General features: G+C 41.6%; 1 pseudogene; it reads left to right on the top strand.

Annotated features, from left to right (window-relative positions):
* Positions 1 to 3,437: 3,437 nt before the first annotated feature.
* On the top strand, positions 3,438 to 8,704 carry LOC123131453 (disease resistance protein Pik-2-like; annotated as a pseudogene).
* The last annotated feature ends 17,038 nt before the right edge of the window (positions 8,705 to 25,742 follow it).

The raw sequence follows: 25,742 nt of genomic DNA, 5'->3' as shown, positions 1-25,742 counted from the left end.
TCTTCTACGGTTGTGAGTATCATCAGGTTTTGTACATTGAGATGTTACCCCCTTCGTCTTCTTTGGGCGATGCAATACATGCATTTTCTTGCTGGAAAACTCTTTGAGATGTTACTCCTTGTATTCTTTAGTTTCTGTTTCATGGCCTCATGTACATGATCAGGCTGTGTCTGTCTCTGCAGCTCAAAGGTTCAACCGTGCCCTGCCCTGCTTCGCAGTTGCTGCTGTTTTCAAATGGGCTACTGCCATTGTGAAAAAGCTAATTAGCTCGTGAACTCTAACACATGTATGTCATTCGGATTGTTATTTTCCTCCTTTTTTGAGTGATACATCTTGGTGATGTTGTCAAGGAGACGCTCTCTATTTCCTGAATGAAGATGACGCTGATAGATTCAGACCCATCCTGAACTCAGTGAATGCAGCGCCAGCTCTCGATCTCTTGAGGAGACTTTGATGCACTTGTTCCAAAGTTTCGCTGATGCTTCAGAAGCAGATTGGGTACTTGGGTATCCTTGCTGATAATGGACGCCAACACTCACTTGTTGAATGGCCTCAAGAGGTGCTGCTGCACTGCATGATGATGCTGGATACTGCATAACAGTGGTTTCCATTTCTCGCATCAGTATGTCAGCAAGCCAAAACCCAGAGATATCACCAAACACGAGAGTTCTCAAGTTAATTTTCAGAGTTTTGAGCTACATGAATTGTCTGCAGTGGATGTCCATTTTCAGAGTTTCAGTTGACATGCCCCTTTCTGCTTGTTTCGACGCATGTGCTTATTCAGTTATACTATCTTTACTGTTGCTGAGATGCAAGCATTGCTGCTGTTCTGAAATTGGCCTAGTGCAATTGTATGCCATTCGGGTTGGATTTTTCTTCGCCTGGTGCTGTTGGAAATGGAGAGGCATGCACTCTGTTTCCTGGACAATGATACTGATGGATCTGGGCATGGAAACCGCTACCGGCTGTCCACGAAGATCACCAAGGACCAGCTGAACTCAGCGAATGTAGCACCAGCTCTCGATCTCGTGAGAAGACGAGGCATTTGTATAAAAGTTCTGCAACCTGATAAATTTCAGTATAAGCAAGTGCTGTTGGAGGATGCTCTGTTATGCTTGCTAAATAATTATATCGCTGTTAATTCTTGCTGTTACCCATCATTAATTTGCAGTGATAGTTACAGTACTCCAAATGGATGCTGCAGGACATAGCAGATCGATAGTTTCTGTACGTGTTCTCGCTGAGTGGGCTGCATGCATTAAGATGTTGGCAATGATAGTGTCTGTCGAATACCGAAATCACCACAACCTGTCCTGGAACTGGAAGCTCGCCAAGGACAAGCAAACAGTTGATGCGTCACCAGCTCTCTCCCAAGGAGACAAGACATTTTTACCCTGATTAATATGGAAGTATCCCTGCTAACCCGCTAGACTCGACTTTCAACAATTTTTAGATACACATATGCATTTCTTTCTCTTTTGGACACAGCATGTCTTGAGAAAAAGTTGCAGCATTCCACCTTGTTTCAGACATTCTTTTGGATTGTGCTGTCAACTGCGTGTCCATCTTCAGTAGGTCTTCAGCCGTTCTTGATCCACAGAATTCTTCCCATCTTTTAAGGGAAAAACGGAGAATTTGTAGAAAAGTTTCAATGTCAGAATCAGTTTAACTACAAGCACTGTACTGGCAGTTGATATATACGTGAATCAGAATCAGTTGATCCCGAAGTAGCTGTAGCACGCTTCATCCTCCAGTGAGAGATTGAGTTGCCGGCAATTGTTCAAACTGGACGAAGCCATTTTGTTCTTGGTTAGTTATTTCCTTGAGCGAGTTCTTCCGCAAACTAGGCATCAAGGAAGCTCAGTTGTAGTATCCTGAATTTAAAACAATTCATGAGATCTTCTCGTTTTCTCCACGACTTGTATGATGTTATATATGTTTGCTGTTAAAATTTGATGTTACCAGTCATTAATTAATTTTGTAGTGGCAGATGATTATTGCTGGCTAGCTACTCTCCAGATGCTTCAGGACAACACATGATTGTTTCTGTGTCCCGGCTGATGTTCGAATGGAGACACTCTGTTTCGTTGCCTCCTGTATCCATGATCAGGCTGTCTATCTCTTCAGCTCTGGGCACAATTTCGTGGAAGCTGCAACTTCAAAGGTTCGTCGCTATTTCGGGGATCGATGGGTCTGGCTGGTTCATCGTTGTCTGCATGCAGTGGATGTGTCTAAGTTTCAGTTGAGGTGCCGTTTCTGCAGGTGCTTATTCAGTTCTATCTTTAGTGTTACTGAGATGCAAGCACTCCTGCTATTTCGAAATTGGCTGCGAGAAAGCTAATTAACATGCAGATTCCTCTCTGTTTGTATACTGCACTGCCATTCAGATTGTGATTTTCCTTCTTTTTCCAATGTACATCTTGGAGATGCTGCAAAGGAGACACTCTGTTTCCTGGCTAAAGTTGGATACGCACAAAGTGATTCCTCTGCACTGCATGCCGGGCACACGCTTCAAGGGTGAGTTGCTGCTGGCTCCAGGCTCCTCCTCATCCGCTTCGCATGTTAATTTTTCTGAGTTTTCAGGTACAGACTTCTCTCAACTGGAAGAACGCCCCGTGTCGCTCCCGTGTCGGTGTCGGCCCTCATACAACAATAACAAAGGCCGCCGCAACTCCACCAACAACGCCCTGACACTGTCCGATGCCAGATTTGCCGCAAGCCCGGCCACTCAGCTAATGACTGCTGGTATCGGGTTGATGACGATGATGACTTGTCGCAAGACGAGAAGGTAGCGAGTGCAGCTGATGGACCATACGGCGTGGACACAAAGTGGTATGTGGGTAGTGGTGCCACAAACCACATCACCGGTGAGCTTGACAAGGTGGCCATGCGGGGAAAATACCACGGGCAAGAACATATCCACACTGCTAGTGAAGAAGGTATGAAGATTTGTCACGTTAGTTACTCAATTATTTAAAAACCCCATGTAGAAAAGTTCATCTTTCAATTTTTTTGCATGTCCCTAGTGCTTCAAGATAATCATATCTTCCTTGAGTTTCACCCTTCCTTCTTTTTGATCAAGGATTAAACAACGAAGAAGGTGCTATACCGAGGTAGATGCGTTCATGGGCTTTACCCTTGATATTCTGCAGTTTCAACATTTTTAGTGATGAGTGGATGCTGGAGTAGTTGTTTGGGTCTTGATCGTACGTCGTGGCAATCACAATCTCTTGAGAATTTTCTCCATTCTCAATCGTTTGGGATATGCGTGCCATCCACATGTTTTCTGCACTACGATGGGCTACACAAGCTCCACTGGATTGGCACTCCGATAGGATTACCATCCACAACCCACGTGTGGTCAGGAATACAAGTCAAGTCAAATGTAGCGTTAGGTACACACGTTTTGCTGGCTAATAAACCCACACACGTACATATTTCCATCCTCTCCTTGCTCCTGCGCCACTGCACAAGTCTCGCTGCTGCTGCTGCTTGCTTCACGCGTCGCCGGAGTCTGGTCGACGGTGGGATCCCAGTAAGTACCGACCTCATCCATCTCCTCTCCCGTGCTTTTTTCCCCTCTAGGCGTCCAGTATGATGCCACCGCCACGGGATCGATGGAGTTGTTGTTTCATGAATTTAGTTTACTTGCATTATGAAAATCCAGAAATGTATATCATGATTTTTGGAAGTTTTCTTAAGACAAATGTGTATTTTAAAATATAATAAAAATATTGTGTTGGTAATGATGCTCATAATGAAAAATTCAAAAGCTTGTCTCTCCTTGTCTAAGTCTCAGTTTGGTATTATCGAACATTTTCAACTAACTTTTGCCTTAAGACCAACTCGTTCTTGTCTGTTTTGGTCGCTATTTTTCCACGGCAGATTATAAGTCAAGCACAAAATAATTCAGCAACCGCAAACTAGCCCATGGACGTACGACAGCTTTCAGAAGACCGAAGAGAGTGATTCACATTATACAAAATAACTGATGATGTAACTTTTCTACATGTATTTCTTTTATCATATTTCTGTTTTTTTGGGTCTGTTGCTATATCTAGACTTTGGAGACTATTGTACCGGCAACCGTAATCTTGAGAATTTTCTTCGTTCTGTTCTGGCCTATGCATGCCTCTCACCCGTTTATTAATTGTCAGTGCATTTAACGATCTACGAGCTCCATGGCCGCAAACTAACTGAGCTAGCACGTCCTGCGACGCATGGAGGTGGCTCTCGTGAGTGTGGCCACGGGGGCCCTTAACTCCGTCCTAGAGAAGTTGGGCACTCTGCTAGTCGACGAGTACAATCATCTCAAAGGGGTGTGCGGTGAGATTAAGTTTCTAACTGATGAGCTTACTGCCATGCATGCCTTTCTCTTTAATATGTCGGAGGAGGAGGATCCTGACGTGCAGGACAAGGTATGGATGACCATGGTGCGGGAGCTCTCCTATGATACAGAGGACTCCATTGACGACTTGATGCTAGGTCTTGACGACAAAGATGCTAAGCCAGATGGCTTCATAAAGAAGATCAAACACATTCTGGGGACGTTGGGGAAGAGGAAGGCTCACCATCGGACGTTCCAAGATTTGAAGAATCAAGTCACTGCGGCAGGCGAGAGAAATCAAAGGTACAAGACACCTCGGGCCTTCTCCAACACAAAAAATGGAACCGTTGACCCTAGGGCTCTTGCTATCTTCGAGGATGCCTCAAAGCTTGTCGGTATTGACGAACCCAAGGCTGAGATAATCAGATTGTTGACAGAAGGGAATGTATATGCACCAATGCAACAACAACAACCAAAAATAGTCTCCATCGTTGGATCAGGAGGGATGGGCAAGACAACTCTTGCAAACCAAGTGTATAAAGACCTTAAAGGAAAATTTGAGTGTCGGGCTTTCGTATCAATGTCACAAAATCGGAACATGAAGAAAATCTTGGGACCTATTCTCAGTGAAGTGGCAAATAAAGATTATGCCCACACCAAAGCTAGGGATGAACAACAACTTATCTCCAAGATCTCTAATTTCCTTGTTGATAAAAGGTACTATCTCCACTCCAAACTCATGTATGTTTGTCATCCTTGAATCTGTAAAAAAAACGTTATTTAGATACGCCACATGTAAATCAATCACCAAAATAGTTCAGTCAAATTTTTAATATGTTATGAGAAAAGATAATCATAAAATGTGTATTGTTTTTAAAATTTGCGGAAGCTGGGAGCTAGGGAGCTACCGAACATGCCCTAAGTCACAACCTATCCTAATTAAGAGCGAGCATTCACTGTTTATGTGCTTCTTTCCTGTCTTTACATTAGTTAAGCCTATTATATCCACTCGTCCATTCGAATCGCCTGAACATTTATTCTTGGTCCGGATTAATCATGTGTGTGAGCGCACGCACACACATCGATGCACACGTGCGGACATGATTATTCGATCCATGCATCTATTATTTGAACTTCTGCATTCATGCTTCTCTAACATATTTGGAGTATACACCAAATAAAAGTGGCCATGACATGCATCATGTTCAAACCACTGTCATTCATCACTCTCCTCTCCGTTGAACATGTTTGAACCACTGTCATTGATCGCTCTCCTCTCCATTGTTACTGTACCAAATTAGATAAATTAGATTATGTTGTGCTGGTTGAGTCTATACTTAATCAATGTCATTTAAGCACTCATGTTTGTCGGCGATTAATGCAGCTCCTCTTTTACGATCTACTAGGAGGTCGTGGAAGACAATAGAGAGAAGGGTGGTGCTCGAAGGGATCTCGTTAGCAATGATGGTGCACAGTGGTTTTACCCAAGTTCAGGCTCCAGATGGGTAAAAGCCTTACGCCCTGCTCATAATGTACACTTATTAATGGAAGAATTACAAGGGTGTAGGTCAAATCTAGACCTGGTCATGGACAACCCGGCCTGCCGGCCCGAACCCGAAGCCCGATATTCGGACCGGGCTCGGGCTCCATTTTCTGACCCGAAGCCCGGCCCAAAAGCCCAAATAAAGCCCGAAATATATATAAAAACATATTTTATTCAAAATATAGGTATAATAAATTAATATAATATCCAGAAATTGATTAATTTAATTAAAAAGTGTCACTGTTCATGTACTTCGGGCCGGGCCGGGCCGGGCTCGGGCTTGGGATTTTTCCTTCAGGCTTTGTCAAGCCCGGCCCGAACCCGACCCGGCCCGACAAATGATCAGGTTTAGTCAAATCTATGGATAAATAGGTTGCGAGTGTGTTGGAACGGAATAGTCATTAAAAGAGACATCCTACCCCTTATATAGGTTGACATGTGCTAGTAATTAGGTAGCTATCTTCTAGGAGATACGATACGATGTGGTGATCCCGCGGTTATCCGAACATATCTCATGTAACAATAAGATCTGGGTTTAGCACACACATTCTTATTCCCTTATGAGTCCGTACTAAGGCATGATTAAGTGTGGGTCCAAGGGGTCCCTAGACACTCGTAGGTGGACTCCGTCCATGCACGCCCACAGGGTATACCCCTCCAACTATACTCCTATACACGCCGACCACGTTCTTTTTTATCTTTTCTATTTTCTCAAGGAAAACAAGTTTTTTCTCCGTTTGGTGTTTGCTCTACTAATGTCACTCGTAAATCGATATGCAGCTACTTCATTGTTGTTGACAACGTATGGAACAAGGAAACATGGGATGTTATTAAGTATGCATTCCCCATGACCAGTCGTGGCAGACTAATCACCACTACCCGTATGATTGATGTTGTGCATTCATGTCATTCATCATTCAGTGGCCATATTTATAATATGAAGCCTCTTCATATGGAGCACTCAAGACATCTATTTCACAAAAGACTATTCAGTTCCAAAGAAGATTGTCCTTCATACCTTGAAGAAGTTTCTAAGCAAATATTGGAAAAATGTGATGGGTTACCTTTAGCAATCATTGCTATATCTTGTTTGTTGGGTAACACAGAAAGAACAAAGCAGCAATGGGACCAAGTAAAAGATTCAATTGGTCGTGCACTTGAAAGGAATCCTAGTGTTGAAGGAATGATGAAGATATTGTCACTTACTTACTTTGATCTGCCTTCCCATCTAAAAGGTTGTCTCCTATATCTAAGTATATTTCTAGAAGATTCTATTATTGAGAAGAAGGGTCTGATAAGGAGATGGGTTGCTGAAGGACTTGTTTGCAAAGAAGGCAGATATACATCATATGAGTTAAAAGAGAAGTGTTTTAGTGAGCTCGTCAATAGGAGTTTGATCCAACCCGTGAAGGTGGACAAATATGATAAGGTGCTTACTTTTCGAGTTCATGACACGATTCTTGATTTCATAGTTTCCAAGTCCATCGAAGAGAACTTTGTTACTTTCATTGGTGTTCCTAGTTTAACTATCGGGAGACAAAGCAAAACTCGACGGCTCTCCATGCAAGTTTATGGGAAAGGAAATTATGTCATGCCAATGAACTTGATATTGTCTCATGTCCGGTCACTTAATGTGTCTGGGAATTCTGTGAAAATACCTTCCATGACGGGGTTCAGTCGTTTACGCAGTTTGGACTTTGGACATGCAGGCAATTAGAAAACTACCATCTTGTGAATGTAGGGATGTTGTTGCAGCTAAGGTATCTCAACATTAGCATCACAAGGGTGAGCGAGCTCCCGGAGCAAATTGGAAATCTAGGGTTCTTTGAGATGTTGGACATAAGGCACACAAATGTGTTTGATTTACCAGCAAGTATTGTCAATCTCGGAAATTTGGCACATTTATTTGTTAGCGGACACGTTAGGTTTCCCGATGGAATTGCGAAGATGCAAACACTGGAGACATTGAAACGTGTGCCTGCCCTGCAATCATATAACTTTCTGCAAGAGCTTGGGCGGCTACAGAATCTGAGGAAGCTACACTTTTATCATATGTATGTCTTCCAAGAGCACAAGGAAGATATTGCTTCTTCTCTCCGTAACCTATGCACACGGAACCTTTGTTCTTAACTATAACTATGTTGAGTGACAAGCTGAGTGACAACTTCTTACTGAATACATGGTGCACTTGTCCCTCGGTGAACCTCCAGAAACTTATGACCTCGGGTTTTGTCTTCCCAAAGGTTCCAGATTGGGTAGGATCGTTCGTCAACCTACAGAAGTTATGCTTCCGAGTGAAGAGAATTAAGCATGAAGATTTGTGCATCCTTGGAGCCTTACCTGCTCCGCTCTCTCTAGGTCTCGAAGCAAAGGAATATCAGTCTTCTTGTGAAGCCAAAAGGCCTGCAGTCACTGGTGAAGTTTGGTTCCGGTGCCTCAGAGTATTTACTTATTGAGTGCAGGGAGATGGGATGGATCTCATGTTTGTAGCAAGATGTATGCCCAATCTAGAAAAACTGGCGATTGTTTTTCTCGGCTGTGACAACGAGTCTCTGAGCAGATCTGGTGCTTTCAGTTTCGCGATTACAAACCTCTCCAGCCTCATTAGTTTCAAATGTGTGTTAAATTGCTCGCGTATCACGATAAGCACTACTGACATCATAACGGCTTCGCTAGAGAGAGTAGTTGGCACACATCCAAACAAACAACTCAATATAATCTTTGAAGATACCGCAATTCGGCTGTGAATAAAGGATCCATACGTTACTTCTTCATCTTCTTTTTCGTCTTTAGATTTGATATTTATATATAAGTTTGGAGTACTTACTGCTAGCTAGTAATCACCCTTTCTTGAACAGAACAGCTCGTAAGGTCTTGCCATTTTCTCAACTACCTATTATGCTTATACTATATTTATGCACTGTAATATGCTTGCTATCACAGTAGATTATAACTTTCCAAATCACTTGCAGTGCTACTGCCTGAATGCTTGGGTAGCAGACTGAGTATTGAAGTGTCCTGGATGATGCTGAAGATGCTGCTGCACTTCATGATTGTGTTCTGTTGGATATTACCGGAGAGTCTTCTGTTTGGCTTCAAGAATTAAACCCAGTACAATTTAAATCATCTCTGTAGGTTATAAGAACTGTACCAGCAAAGCTGCATGTTGGATGCTAACTAGGCCCTAGGCATGCTTCCACTTCAGGTACTAATCCCATGCAGTTGTTTGGGCAGCCGCTATATAGTCTTTGCCTTACAAAGGAAATTATCGAGATTTCTGTGTACGTTGGTGAGTAAGATGTTACTGATTCCTGTCCTCAGGCATCTTCTTGTGTTACTGCTGGAAGGTATCGAAGCACATGTGTTGACTTGTTGTGTATGTGGAGTTACATCCTTTTCGTTTTGGTGTTATCTTTCGCTGAGTTGGTCAGTCACGACCATAATAATTTGAACTTTGCAAACTATCTGTAATCAGCTACAATAGATGTGTGTTCAGTTAGTTTTCGAAACCCATTCGACACAAATTCAACAGAAAGCAAGCTTTTTGTGCCACTATTAGATTCAGACCATAATAATCCATGTTGGCAGAAATTATCAATTTGCTATATTTTTGTAGTTTTTGTATTGGTTGTCGTTTCTCCTAGAGAGCCTTGTTCTTGGCTTCTTGCTGATGTTTTGGAGACTCTCTATATCCTTTGGCTAGAGACGCACCGTTGGGTTGATGCGTGGTGGCTTGATTGAGGTACTAATTGATGATGCGAAGCAATTTGGTGGAGGCTGCAATCTCAAAAGTTTGTTGCTGTTTCGGAGGTCGATGGGTCGGTTCATCGGTTTGAAGTGGGTGCTTATTTTTACTGAGATGCAATCACTGCTGCTTTTTTTAAATTGGCTACTGCCATTGGGAGAAAGCTAATGAATATGCAAACTGTGTAGGCTCAGACCCTCGCAGTCTCTCTCGCTCTCCGTGTTTCTGTGGACACACACACACACACATACACACACACAATGATGCCCGCTTCAGAGTTTCAGAGAAGAAACATAGTAAGTGAAAACAGAGGAGAAAGTAGTACAACGAATGTCTGAACATGTATACAAGATTCAGTTGCCAACACAATCGACTTCAGAGTAACTGACACACCCAGCTCTCACCAGGACAGAAACACATTCTGTCACGTGTGTTGTGTGCAAGTTGTAGGCCACTGCGCAAAGGCGTGCACTTATTCAACTCAATGGCACACCAACAAGTTTAACTCAAACAAACTGTCATGCCGCTCTCTCCGCCTCTGTACACATTTGTATGTCATTTGGATTGTTATTTTCCTTCTTATTTTTCAGTTACACATCTTGGTGATGCTAGAAAGGAGAAGCTATCCATTTCCCGGGTGAAGATGACGCCGACGGATTTGGGCATCAGAATCTCTACCGGTTGCCCTCAAGGATGGCATCTTGAACTCAGTGAATGCAGTGACAGCTCCTGTTTTCTTGAGGGGCTGACACATTTTGTACCTAAGTTTTGCAGATGCTTTAGTAGCAAATTCAGTACGTATGTGTCCTTGGTATGTGTTGGACACACACCAACACTCTCTTGTTGAATGACGCTGCTACACTACATAATATACTATCCAGCCAATGACCGTACATGTTGGCAATGCTGCGAGGCTGATACAAGTTCCTTATCATGTAGGGCTGCTGGGTTGCATGGCTTTCCTGCCCTGCCAGCCTCACGCCACTGGCCCACTTGGCGGTGAGTTGAGTAGAGACAAAAAGGTAGGAAATTTTGTGTATAAAGGAAGTTTGAGTTAGTACTCAGATGGAGTAGCAAAGTTCATAGAAGATGGATTTATAAAATTTGAATTTATCTGTGGTAAATGAGTGTATTATACTCAAACGATGCGGACTAGGGAAAAGCGATGGACTAGAGGCCGATATATCTGTTGTGTTCTCTTTAACTGAGACAGGCCCATGTGGAAACAGAACGAATTAAAGCCTAACAGTGACCCCGTATGGGCAAGCTTGTTCTTAGGTACACCTTCATTTTCATTGCTGGCTAGATTGAGATTCCATTCCACCATTGCTTCTTTTGCATTTAGTGCATTGTTTGGATGATGGGCTAACTCTGTGTAATCTTATGTTTCATTGTAATAATTAGGGAGGAGGTCAGTCATTATTCTTGTGACCCTTCCATCTTTCTTGAGAAAATAAAATAAAACATACCATTTCATCTTTTTGATTACTCCTCCTGTACAACTTAGGATTTTTTCCTTGTTTAGTCAATATTGGCCAATTTTTTCTTCGGAATGATAACAAGTCTTTGACAGAGTAAGCATCAAAGGAGCTTCGTTCCACTGTTATACTTTCTCTAACTAAACTTTTGATAATGTCTTCTCATCATCACGACGAAGAGATCACGTCGGCGGCTAGGGTGTCCGATCTGGATCCCATTCGGATCTGGATGGTGGTTCCTCAAGCCATCGTGCGCATCCTTTGTTCGGGCGCGGCAAGCGGCCTCTGGACTAGGCACGCGACACGAGGACGTCGGGGGCTCCGGCCCTTGGCGTGGAGGTGGTGGCCATCTTCTTTGCCGGAGGTGGTCGGCTAGATGGTTGTGGATTCTCGCATCCAGTCCCGGCGTACAGTGGGGAGACGGGGATGCCGGTGAAAACCGTGCTATGACTCGGGTCATGGCGGGCGATGGCGGTGTTTTCGCGTCGTTATCTTGTTGAAGACATCGCCTTTGCAGTTTCTGTCAACATGCTTGCGTTGCTCTGGGTGAAAACCTTGATCCGGAGTTTCCGGATAGGACGATGGCAGTGCTTTTGGGGCGTTGCTTTCCCTCATGGGGCATCATTTTTTGAGCAGCGGCTGGATGCAGGACCAGAGGACGGATTCTTTGGTGGAGCGGTGCGGCAGCTCACTCATTGATGGTGGCGGGTCTCGGCGGCATGGTGCTGTGGTGACTCTGCGTCTGATGCGCGGAGATGGACTCGCGCAGGAGGTGACGCGGTCTGGCGTCGTGGTGGCGTCGACGGCAGCTAGACCGGGCAAGGTAGATGCAACAGTACAGCTCTGAAGATGGATTGGTGGCAGGTGGCTGCGGCGGCCTCAGACCCGGCAGACGTCCTGGTTGAGGAGTGCGCCGGACTGGTAGTTGACCCATACCCGGCAGGCATCCTGAATGGGACCTCAGGTCTTAGATGTTAGGTTTGGCTTCGAGGTCTGTTTGGTACTAGGCCCAGACTATCAGCATCCCTTCATCACTTGGATAGGAACAACGACACTTTTGTTGCCTAGACGGTGGCTTCAGTCTTACTGTTGTATGACTTTGTAAGGTCTTGTGTGAATAATTAATAAAGTGGCTGCATGCATCGTCCAGATGCAGAGGCCGGGGGTCCTCCTCCATTTTTACAAAAATAACGACAATTTGGATGCTGTTCAGCATACAATTTGTACAGTTTAATATATGGTTTCCACAACTCAAATTTTTGGGTAATGTTTCAGGTGAGAATTTTACAGCAGATGTTGGTTCACGCTTTATATCTAAGCATAATATAGTCTTTTCATAAATATGAAAAGTTAAATGGGATATACCATATATGTTTTTTCACAAATATGAAATAGTTAAATGAGATTTACCATTACTTATACATCTGTGAATATAGGTAGTAGCTACTAGAAAGGGACAATGAAAGATCGCATTTATGACACGCTCGCTAGGATTGGAAGACATAAGTACCATGTATCCACAAGGACAGACACTGCACAGTGGTGCTAACTGCCATCTTACATTTTGTGCATGTGCTCGTACACATATTATGAACAACTAATAGTATAGTACTATAATCTATTGTGTATTTATTGAGCTGATGTATGGTGCTCAATTGGATTTAGAATCCGTAGTATCTTGTACCCACATGGACAAACACTACACGCTGGTGCTAACTGCCCTCTTAAATTGTGTGCATGTGTTTGTATACAGTTTATGAACACCTAATACTGTCTTCATTCTTTTTTACTTTGCATATGAGTTTGTGTTAATTCAAGCTTTCTAATGTTTTTTTTGCGAGAAAACTTCCAATCTATTCATCTTCAATCATGACAATACAACGAACACCAAAAATAATAAAAATTACATCCAGGTCCGTAGACCACCTAGCGACAACTACAAACACTAAAGCGAGCCGAAGGCTCGCTGCCATCATCACCCCTCCCTCGCCAGAGCCTGGCAAAACTTGTTGTAGTAGACAGTCGACAAGTCGCCGTGCTAAGGTCCCATAGGACCAGCGCAGCAGAACAGCAACCGTCGCCGATGAAGAGTAGGGTGGATCGGAAGGATCCAACCTGAAGAAACACACACATAGACGAACTACGACCAGATCAGACCAAATTCGCCAAGGATAGATCCGCCGGAGACACAACTCCACACGCCCACCAACGATACTAGACATACCATCGGAACGGGGACTATGCGGGGAGGATCTTATTCCAACTTCAGGGAGCCGCCACCGTCTCGTTTTCCTAAGCGGGACACAAACCTCAACAAAACTTAAAGAAGTATCTAAAAACAGAGCCTTCCCACCGGCAAGGGCCGGAATCCATCGTGTCGGCACGCCCTAGGGCCACCGGAGATAAGGCGGACCGCCGGCGGCGGCGGGAGGCAGAGGAACCCTAAGCTTTTCATGGGAAGGGGGAAAACTAGCTTTTCACCACTCTGTTCAATGATAAGCTTAATGTTTGACCAAGTTTAAAGAATAGGTATCAACATTCACATTATCAATCAGTATCATTAGATCAATCATGGAGTATTATATTGTTATTTGTCTGATATTGCAGATGTTGATTTTTTTAATATAAATTTGGTCGAACATGACAAAATTTACCTTAAAATAAAACTAATAGGCAAAGTACAAAGAAACGGAGGGAGTAGTATAGTACTGGAATCGATTATTGATTTATCGAGGTGATGTTTGGTGCTTATTGGGTCTAGAATCCAGTGTTGCTACATGTTCTATTAAATTTTGTCCATGTGCTGGTACATTATGAACACCTAATAGTATAGTGCTAGATTCAATTATTGATTTATTGAGGTGATGTGGTGCTAATTGGTATCGAATCAGCTTGAAATTGTTGAAGATTTAATAATAAAAATTAATGTGCAAAAAACATCTTTGGTGTTTTTTATGACTGCAGCATAGGGTTTCTAGAAAAATAGTATTGACTTGACAGTAAACTAGCAAGTGTTCTTCTGAATAAGCTGCCAATATATCATTTGTTTCTATCTTTTAAGTAACACGTGTAATGTGGGGTCGGATAAGATCAAACTAAGAATAGAGATGTAGTACTGTGTATTAATTAAGCCATCGCCCATAACACTCGAACCAGAAAGTTGCCCCGCCTGTACATACACTAGCCGAGCTACCAGCTTTTTTCCAAGATCTTAGCAAACTATAATTTGAATCCAGCGCTAAAAAAATGACCAGCCCTGTTTGAAAAATAAGACATGTTTTGTTAGTTAAATTTAGCAGCTAAAACCTCACGCCGACAATATAAACCTGACTGGAGGGAGTACGATGTGTGCACGAGGCAAACACTACTCGGTGGTGCTAATGGCTTTCTTAAATTTTGTGCATGTGCTCATACACAGATTATGAATACCTAATAGTATTATAGTACATAATCTATTATTGGTTTGTTGAGGTGATCTTTGGTGCTGATTGATTGTCATGATAAACACCTAATAGTATAGTGCAAGAATCCATCATTGATTTATATCAAGGTGGTGTTTGGTGCTAATTGAGTGCCGAATCAGCTTGAAACTTCAATATTTGAAACTGGTGAAAATTTAATGATAAATATTAATGTACAAAAATAAGACACATTTTATAATGTCTAGAACTTCAATGTGTGAAACACCCATAAAAATATTTCTGTATATTTTTTAAATATAAAAATTGTTTTGTTTTGGACTGCCTGCCTGTCTCACAGGAATAGGTTTGTGTGGAGGAACATGAAAAATTCAGTTTTGTTTTAGAGCTAGAAATGATTCAGCTAGACAACTACTGTTTGCCGTGCGATTTACTTGAGGCATCACCAGCAGCCTCCCTTCCCCCAATAAATTTCATGTATAGGAAGAGTTGAGGAAAAAACGTGCTCCAACGAACTCCCATTCACCAATAAATTATTGGGACGTCCCAATAATCCGCCCCTTCACCCCCAATAAAATAGAACATTTTGCTCCTCCCAATAATTGCCAGGCCAGCGTGATGCCGCCAGAGACCACTTGTCGCCGCTGCAGTCTACCACGCCAACGCTGAAGTTCACCACACCCCACCGCCAGAGACCGTTGCACTGCCAGACAGTCACTGCCGCCGCTCGCCTGCTCGCAACCCGTCGCCGCCTGCCAAAGACAATCGTGCCACAGCCATGCCGCCAGAGTTCGCCTAGACACCACCAGGAAGAGAATGACATCACATTGACAAGTAGGACCTCAAAGTCAGATTTAGTGTTGGGAAAGAAATTATTGGGGCTCTATCAAAGCACCTCACTTGAAAACCCTCCTTAAATTATTGGGATAGATGAAAAAGCGCTTAAAGCCAAGATCCCCACTTCCTCTCAATTAGCACTGGTCTACCACACCCACTACGAACCGCAACCTTAGTACGCTTCTTCTTATTCGCGTGTTCATATTTAAACCATATTACTTGGTTCTTGTTCTCCAAGCTAACCCCAACCATTCATTCCCTTGTTGGATTTATTTCTTGCCTTTAAAAAGGAGGATGTTGTCGTGCGTTGTGGGAAAAATAGATGTGTGAACAAACAATTCAAAAAACGATGGATTTGAGAGGTCGCTATTTGTTCTGTTCCCCTTTAATTGAGGCTCATGTGGAAATAAAAACAAACAACGACCCCGAACGAGCAATTTCCTCTGCATTTCTGTTGGCACTTAATATCCCGTACTATTCTACCTGTTTTATTTCCGTTTTTTGTGAGAGTTCTTCCTCTTTTGTTGCTCACACTAATCGTGGGATACCACCAAATGATTTGAAAATTGGAGACTACGTCACGCATCAAATTTTCTACCTCACCAAAAAAAATTGGAATTTTTTGAATTTTTCTAGTATTTGTTTTGATTATTTTTGTCTGCGCGAGTATAGATGAGCTCGGGTGCAGAGATGGATTTTTGGGATACCAGACACTTCTTTCATCATCCGATTTAACTAGTACGGTATACACTGGGCCACATATATGCAAGTGAGCACTCAATTACCTACTTTACTCTTTATCGAAAAAATATCTTTATTAGCTTATGAAAAGCAAAGAGTGCTACAAATAACTAGTGCATGCCATAAGGTTTGTAGATAGAATAGTAATAATTTTTATTCCGGGATATACTTGTAACTAATTTAGTATAGTAAACTAGCTAGCTAGGTGTTTTATGCTACTAATATATCTTTATTAAATAGTAGTATTTTTCAAGAAACATATATCACACGGCATTCCCTTTGCTCTTGCTGGATCGGTGGGAGATGATCAGTCTAAAATTTTGCCTCTTTTGCTGTGGCACCCACTTCGTAGCCAGCGAACAAGGATAGGCTACGCGGCATGATTGATGGTATTCTACTAGCAGGCCACAGACTCTCTTCGCCCCTAGCCGTTGATCTTTTGGCTGTATGGAGTCATGTATCACTTTTGACTTTGCTTTTGGGCGTATTTAATTGTTGCCCTGGCAGATTTTTTATTTTTCTTCCTGCACTAGAACTTCTTTTACGGACATAGTGGTTGTGTAATCTATAAAGCAGGGAAAAAGCTTATTTCAATTGTAAAATCCGTAGATGTGGTACTACGTCACCGTTCTCTGGATGACATCTAGCCCAAGTTAATCGCAGCACAAAACTCATACAAGTCGAAACTCCTGTAAGTACTATAGCCAAGCTGTTTTTTGTTCCAATAGCTTGGGAATTGTTGTTGAAATCCTACCCTATAAAGTCCATCGACCCTCTTAAAAAATATGGCATCACCCATCTTGTTTGTTACTTCTTCGTGAAGCCAGCCACAATCATTCTTTTTTGTCGTTGGATTTATTTCGTGTCGCGACAGAAGAGAAGGTGGTCATCCCACAAAAAAAGAAGACGAGGTTGTCACTTTTTTGTGTGGGAGTAAATGTGTGGACAATGAGAAGGGGTGGAAAAAGAAAGGTAATGGAAGCATAATTAAATACCACCAGTAACTTCAAATTATTTACATGATCTGGCGACTTATGTATTGAGGAAGGAAAACTAGAGTGAACCACATGTAGACTAAACAATCTTATATGAGATCAATCGAACAATTTTCCACCAATTTGTTTTCTTTGGAAACTCCCACAGGGGCAAGGGGGCAAGACCTCTCTAGTTACTCATCAGCAACCGAACAAAGCAGCAAAAGACTTTCAGATTTCCACCAATTACCATTGGACTAACATCAGTGTTCATCTTGCAGAATCCAGAGAGGACAAATCCAAACGTAGCAGCGAGAAATAAAAGATGAGAACTCCTCCAGCAAATCAAGGATAGCTTGACAACATACGAGAAATAAGGGTTTTTCCTTCTTGTCTGGCGTAGTGAGCACTGAGCAGAAGGGAAGCTTCTCAGACACTGCAGGGTGCTACGTATGTGCAGCCATGGTGCACTGTGGGAGAACGTACGGGTTGTTTGATTGATCGGGCCAGCCAGCCGGTCGTTTGTTTACGCGTTTCAGTGAGACAATAAATTGGGAGGACCAGGCCAGACGAGATCCCCTCACTCCAATCCACTCTCGTCCATGCCAGTAGTGGCCACTGTGAAATACCACAGTTCGCCCTCGTCTTGCTGTAAGTGCACCTGTCGCCGGTGTCAGAGATGCCCACGTCCTCCTCGCCGCGTGAGGTGTCAGGATTCTACCACCGGCACAGGCGCATAGCACAGTCACTTCGTAGCCGGCCATCCTCCACGGCTGGATTGATCGATCCCTGCTAGGTACGACCCCCATTTTCGCTGTGTTGTTTCTCTAGAAATTATGACGTCCACTTAAAAGTTAATTGTGCTTTTGCAGAAAATTGACTGCCTTCACAATAGTGTTGTGATGGAGTTGATGAGTGGGCTGATAATCAGCTCACTGAGAAAATAGCAGGGTTGGGTGCAGACTGCAGAAGACCTTGGTCCAATGTGCATGGGATTATCCAACTGATTGTCTAGGTATAAACCAAAGTTGAGTCATGAAACATCGAATTTGTTGTTGCTACCGTGCCTTAGTTTTGGCATGTTCATTTCTGGCGTAATTCCTGACCTTTATGTCTTATGAGTTTCAATATATTCTCCATGCATTTCCATAATGTATTTGTGCAATTCCATTTTGCATTCACACATATTTTTTCTCGTTTTTATATTGCTATTACTGAAATTACGTTTGCAATTTTGTATAAGTATAGTCTTGCTGACTAGTTGGTCCAGAGATTTCGGTGCTTGTAAGTATAGAGAGATGTTAATTTGACATGGATAAGTGATAAACTTCGCACTGTGTCTGGTTCCACAGGTTGATACCATGATCATTAAGGCCATTGATTTATTAGATGATCTTGACAAGAGCTTAACACTTATGCCAAAAGGGTTGTAAAGTGGTATGGCTGGCACTTCCAAGAGCTCGCTAAAAATAGTGACATATAATATACATAATGCAAAAAAATTGGAGTTGATGTCCAATCGAACAAACACATTCGAACTTGATTTCTCTTGATGTAGTTAGATTTTCGACATGTCTAAATATGATAGCCATTCGTATGGAGGAACATGTTTAGTAATGTCCATTTCATACATATACTACCATTTGATGAGGTAGAAGCAAAACTAAAGTAGGCATCACTATTATTCATGGAACAGAGGTTAGTAACATTGACTTTTTTAATATAAGGAGATTTGTGACCAAGTCTCTTGATCTTCCCGAGTATAGAGTCAACCGTATGATTATCTAAAAAAGTAGGACTAACTCTATCGCACAATTTTTGACCGTCTCATGGGCAAATTAGTTGGTACTTGCCTTATTTCGCATGGTAGCAGTTTGATTAAGTTGGCCAAATGCGTGGCAGCACAATAGATACTTTGTGCAGAGAAGGTGAGTAAATTTACTACATTTAATCCTGGAAATTTTTAATTTTTAATGGTCATATTTTTGTGTTGTGCAGTCCAGTATATCTTACTTGAATTAATTATGTAAAAGGCATGATTGGTCATAGGCAGATGGAAATTCGTAATTGTCCCTTCTTTGATATCCATTTCTTTGAGTCAAGGCCTTGCAAAAAGCAAGACACGTGCAAACGTCATGATCACTTGTGTGCATAATTTACTTATGTGATCTACAACATTACTAGGATTTTCTTTTCTGTTAGAAGAAAATAAGTAGTGCATTTCTCTCCAGGCTTTATTTCAAAGCCCTAAAGATAGAGCATGATACACCAAACTATGGTCTCGACTACCATTCATCCTTAATCGGTTCCAACTGTAAGCAAAGGGAAAGATTTCTCTTCATCTTACTATACGGTACATGATGGTGATGGTGAAAATAACTTCTTTGGTAAGAGGCGATTTTCAGGACCATGGTTCGGCCGAACCAGTTGTCCAGACCATACAATTTCCAACCGTTTCACATGTGGATTGTGCCTCTTTGCATTCAAATTTTCTGTTAAATCTTAATCTCTCCAGTCTCACGTTAACCTATTTGCTTATAAGCACACCCTAGGCCTACATGGGCTAGCTTTTTTTTTATTTCAGACTAGATGGGTTGGCACACGTCTCTAGGTACATACCTATCACACCTATGGAAAAAATGGAGATTTATCATGGATAGCAGATACAAAAGAATTATTTTAAAGTCTTCAATAAGCGTATGTGTTCTAAAAATGTCTAGATTTTTCCAAAAAATGAATAGCAGTATGTGAGGTGAGAGGAATCTAGCCATGTACTATAATGCTTTCAATACAATATTAAGTAGAAATTATACTGATATTTTGGAAAAGATATGTAGACACATCAACTACGAAAAATTATCGGTCAGCAAAAAATCTAGATCTTGTTGGCTTTGATATATGTCTGAACAGCAGGTCATCAGTCATGCACAGGAAAATTGTAAGTTTCATGGATACAAAATTGAAGGGAAAAGGAGTTGCAGATATAAACTACGAAAAATCATCTATGCACGAATTATCTTGAGCGTACTTTCAATTGCATAGCATTCCTTGGCAGCCTACTCCATGCATGTGTTGGGGACAGAGCTCGACGAGCATAACAAGGCAATAAACAATAGTGAATAGTGTGCATCGGAGACAACATTTCATTGCCCAATGCAACATGACTATTTTATTATTGCGTATAGCATCAGATAGGATTATTTAGCACATGTAGAGCTTCTAACCCTCACTAAACTGTTCCCGCCATCGCCCTATAACTGTTCCCGCCATGCAATACTTTACTCACCATGCACATATCCCCATACACGGTGTCCCTGAGATGAATGATTCTGAGCGTGGGTTCGGGTAGACCATGGTCCCAAAGCAACATTTTCGCTAGAGAGGAGTCACGGCATTTACAGCCCAGAAAACACATTCTATTCTTCAGTGTGTTTTATCAGGGATATTAGCTTGATAAGTAATAAAACATTTGAACAACTTCAAATGGTTTCCCATCCTTGAGGGTAAAGGATCTGGGAGATTTGCAGGTTGGCCAAGAGAAATTTCCAGAATGTGAAACCATATTTCATGTTGTTCAAATGTTGTATTACTTATCAAAGATATTCCTTATAAAATATACTAAATAAAAAGGTATTTGTACATTGGAAATACCTTTGCTCGACTCTTAAGACCAATTGGATGCCACATTACTTATTTTAGCTAGTGGGTGGGAAATCTTTCCCTTGTGCTTTGGAGCTAGACCAATTAAGGATGTATGGTGGATGAGACCGTTACTTTGGTGTATCATGCTTTGTCTTTCGGGTTCCGAATAAAGCCTGAACAGAAACGAATTGTTAGATTATTTTATATAAAGGCAAATTGAATAGATGTTGCAAATCAGTAAACAAACCATGTACAAAAGTGATCATTGAAGTTTACATGCATCTTGCTTTTCTTGAAGGCCTTGACACGAAGAAATGGATATCAAAGAAGAAAAAAATTATGAATTTTCCAGCTTCTATATCATGCCTCTTTCTTTCCCAGTTTTTTAGATGACAAATGCATAACTATTTTAAGTACATAAGCACTGCATTACACAAAAAATGAGAATAAAAAACAAATGAAATATTTCTAGGATTACATATACTGAACTCACCTTCTCTACATGAATTATCTGGATTGTGCTACTAGGTTGCTTTTGGTAAAATTCAACAAACTTCCACCTTGCAAAATAAGGCAAGCACCAACTAATTCACCCATGAGTGTGGTCAAATTTGTGCCAATAGTGGTTCATCCTACTTTTCAGATAATCATACAATTGAGATTTGTACTCAGGCTAAGACTTGTTCACAAAAGCTTTGATAATCAACAAGTCAAAGGGCGTAACCTATGTTCCATCGATATTATTGTTGCCTCCTGTAGCTATACTTGTACCTAATCAAATCACATTATCATTATCTGTACAAAATAGAGATTACTAAAAAATCGCTACATAAGAATGTCAATCATATCTAGACTTGCCGATAATCTACCTAGAAATAATCAAGTCTTACTGTGTTTGTCCAATTGCCTCATCAACCTCACAATGCTTGCATATCGTATATTATATGTCAATGTTTTAGCGATCCCTCAGAAATGCCAACCATTAACATTTACAACGAATAATGACATAAGTGTTAAGCTCTTTGTCAAGACCATCCAGTAAGCCAATTGACGGTGTCCTGGACTAGGGGTGCTCACCACGTCGTCCCACCATTCATGGGCTGGGTTGAGGACCCATCGACAATTGAAGAATGGGGGCCATGAACCTATGGACCCCGGCGTACTCAAGATGGAATCTTTGAAGACTTGGCACATACTCCAGGGCATATTTGAAAGGTCCGCATGTTTATCCCTGGTGTAGCTGACCTACATGTAACCCTAGATACCCCCGGTGCCTATATAAGTAGAGGGGTTTAGAGCGTAGAGGTTAAGTGACAATTCATTCATATGATCTCGAGGTAGATCATCCTGGACTTTGTACCACGTCACAATCAATATAATCAGAAGCAGGATGTAGGGTTTTACCTCTTAGAGAGGGCCCAAACTAGGTAAGCATCATGTCTTTCTTTACTTCCTGTAACCATTTAGCTGATACCACCAGCTTGGGACCCCCTACCCGAGATCTGCCGGTTTTAGCACAGACATTGGTGGCTCATGCGGGGTGCATGATGGTTAACTCCTCCCAACCTCCTCCCTAGGGGCATGCAGGTAGTACTTTGCTTCGAGGGCTAATAGACTTCACGTTAAGTATTTGATTTCTTTATGACTAATGTGAGTTTGTGGACTATAAGCACTTCCACCCTTCCATATTTTGCTAGCCTCTTCAGTATAGTGCATTGCCCGTTCTCACCTCGAGACTTGGTGCAAATTTTGGCGGAGCAACCAAATCCCGTGATATGACATGCTACATCACACATAAACATTATTATATCCTTCCTCAAAATATCCACCATGTGTATCTTTCATGGCATTTACATAGCCATTCCGAGATATATTGCCATGCAACTTCCACCGTTATTGTTCACATGACTTGAGCATTCATTGTCATTTTGCTTTGCATGATTATATAGAGCTAACATTGCAATTTCTGGCAAAGCCACTGTTCGTCAATGTTATACATTTACGCTAGATCATTGCACATCCTGGTACACAGCCAAAGGCATTCTGATATAGTCATATCATCCTGTTTATCAAGTTCTAAGTAAAAAGAAGTGTGATGATCATCATTATTAGAGCGTTGTCCCAATGAGGAAAAGAATCATGGGAGACTGATGAGTCCTCGGAAAGTAGGGATGAGGTTCATGATATTGTTGTAAAAATAAGAAGAACAGAGAACACAATTGAGAGAAAAAGAGACAACGGGTAATGCTAATATCCTTTACCACATTTGTGCTTCGAAGTATGATACGTCTCCAACGTATATATAATTTTTGATTGTTCCATGTTATTATATTATACATCTTGATGTTTTATTGCATTAATATGATATTTTATATTCATTTTTTGGGACTAACCTATTAACCAAGTGCCTAGTGCCAGTTGCTGTTTTTTCCTTGTTTTTTGTCTTTTACAGAAAATCAATACCAAACACAGTCGAAACGGAACGAAACTTTTTGAGTATTTTTCTTGGACCAGAAGACAACCATGAACCTTCGGGACGAGGCTAGAGGAGCCACGAGAGGTCCACAAGCCCACAGGGCGCACCCCAGGGGGGCACGCCCCCCAGGCTTGTGGGCCCCTCGGGACTCCCCTGACCCTAATCTTAGCTCTATAAATACCCAAATATTCCCCGTACACCAGGGGCACACCCAAAATACTTTTCACTGCCGCAAGCTTTTGTTCTCGTGAGATTCCACCTTGGGGCCTTTTCCGGCACTCTGCCGGAGGTGGATTCGATCACGGAGGCCTCTACACGAACTTTATTGCCCTTCCGATGATGTGTGAGTAGTTTACCACAGACCTACGGGTCCATAGCTAGTAGCTAGATGGCTTATTTTCTCTCTTTGATCTTCAATACAATGTTCTCATCGATGTTCTTGGAGATCTATTCGATCTAATCTTCTTTTGTGGTGCGTTTGTTGAGATCCGATGAATTGTTGGTTTATTATCAGATTATCTATGAATATTATTTGAGTCTTCTCTTAACTCTTTATGCATGATTAAGATAGCTTTGTATTTCTCTCCGATCTATCGATTTGGTTTGGCCAACTAGATTGGTTTTTCTTGCAATGGGAGAGGTGCTTTGTGATGGGTTCAGTCTTCCTGTGTCCTCACTCAGTGACAGTAGGGGTAACGAGGCACGTATTAGTATTGTTGCCATTAAGGATAAAAAGATGGGATTTTTACCATATTGATTGGATCTATCCCTCTACATCCTGTCATCTTGCTTAAGGCCTTACTCCGTTTTGTTAACTTAATACACTAGATGCATCACTACTAGGGAAAACCCTAGTAGTAGCGGTGGAAATAGTGCTAGTAGTAGCGCGGTGGCCGCGCTACAACTAGGACACTCCGGCTAAATCTTAGCAGTAGCCAGGGTTGACCGGCGCTACTGCTAACCATATATAGCAGTAGCGTGCCTACTAACACTCGTTGCTGCTAATAGCAGCATCGTGGCTTCTTAGAGCGTGCTGCTGCTAATAGCAGCAACGCGGATTTTTTATACATATTGGCATTGTATTTGTACATGTTTTATAAAGTTGTCTCATCATATGATTTTATGATCATGATGAGTTTATTATATCAGTGGGTGAAATAGATGTGGATTAGATTCAAGTGGAGGCAACATAGTGCAGATCGAAATTACTACTAATCCAAACTTGATCAGTTTAGTTTGGATTAGTAATACTTTCGGTCTGCACCATGTTGCCTCCACTTGAATGTAATCCACGTTTATTTCACCGACTGATATATAATAACTCATCATGCTCATATAACAACTCAGCATCATCATCATCATCATTATAATATATAACTCATCATCATTATCATAATAAAAGGTCATACTACTCATCATCATCATCATAGTCATTTAACAACTTCTACTTGTTATCATAATAACAAGTCATACTCATCATCATCATAGTCATCTAACAACTTCTACTCGTTATCATAATAACAAGTCATACTCATCATCATCATAGTCATCTAACAACTTCTACTCGTTATCATAATAACAAGTCATACTCATCATCATCATAGTCATAACCAACCCTAGTTAATTGTTCTTAGCACATGATCATGAGTATTAGCTAGGACCTGCTACCCTCTCTAAAGTAAAATAGCATAAAACAACATAGCCCCTGACTCTCCATTATGGAGAATGGAGATTATCCTGTCTCCAATTCATGGGCTTCGCACAATGTTGCTTCCAAGTACCTCCCTACGATCATGCATATCTTTTTTCCATTCTTTGATTGTGAGGTCTTCATTTGTTCAAGAAATCTTGTATGAACAGCGGTGACCCATAGGCGGACTTGGTCGTAAGCTAACTACATCCATGTGACCTTTCCTATGCATCAGATGAGGCACACAATCCTTCGGGATTTTCCGTTGAAGAGCATAATAGTAACGTAGTTAGGAATGTAGTTTAGCTTTAGAACAATGTATGCAAAAGATGCAATGGTGTCATAATAATAGAAAATCTTACCATGCCATTTCCATGGGTGTTGCTGTAGTTCAACACGTGACTAGTTGCACGTATTGACCATAATGTGGAGGAGTTTCATAATTCTTATTTAAAGTCTCAACATCAATAATAAAGGAGATAAGATGATCTTTCTCCTCGTAAGTTAGTTCAAAGCCATCAGTGTAGTAGGTTTTGTCTACTACTTTCTGAACATTTTTTGAAGAATGGAAATATATAAGCTGTCAACTATTGTTATAAAAACAATTTAAATTACTTAATGAACATGTTTGAGAAACTCACATAGAGGTAGAAGTGGAAGCATATGAACATCCACCCAAATGTTGATATTAGCTTCATTGATATTAGCTTCGACGATATTATCTCCGTTGACATTATCTTCATCGATGTCATATTCAGGATAATCACCCAGATCGAAGATGACATGAATACCCTCCTGAAAACAATACGCCTTGCATTGTGCTTCCCAATTGGAGCAACCAAAATGGGAGCAGGTCACCGCATTGTATAG

The sequence above is a fragment of the Triticum aestivum genome, chromosome 6A (genome assembly GCF_018294505.1).
Source record: "Triticum aestivum cultivar Chinese Spring chromosome 6A, IWGSC CS RefSeq v2.1, whole genome shotgun sequence".
Lineage (NCBI taxonomy): Eukaryota > Viridiplantae > Streptophyta > Magnoliopsida > Poales > Poaceae > Triticum > Triticum aestivum.
This window is presented reverse-complemented; position numbering and strand designations above follow the sequence as displayed.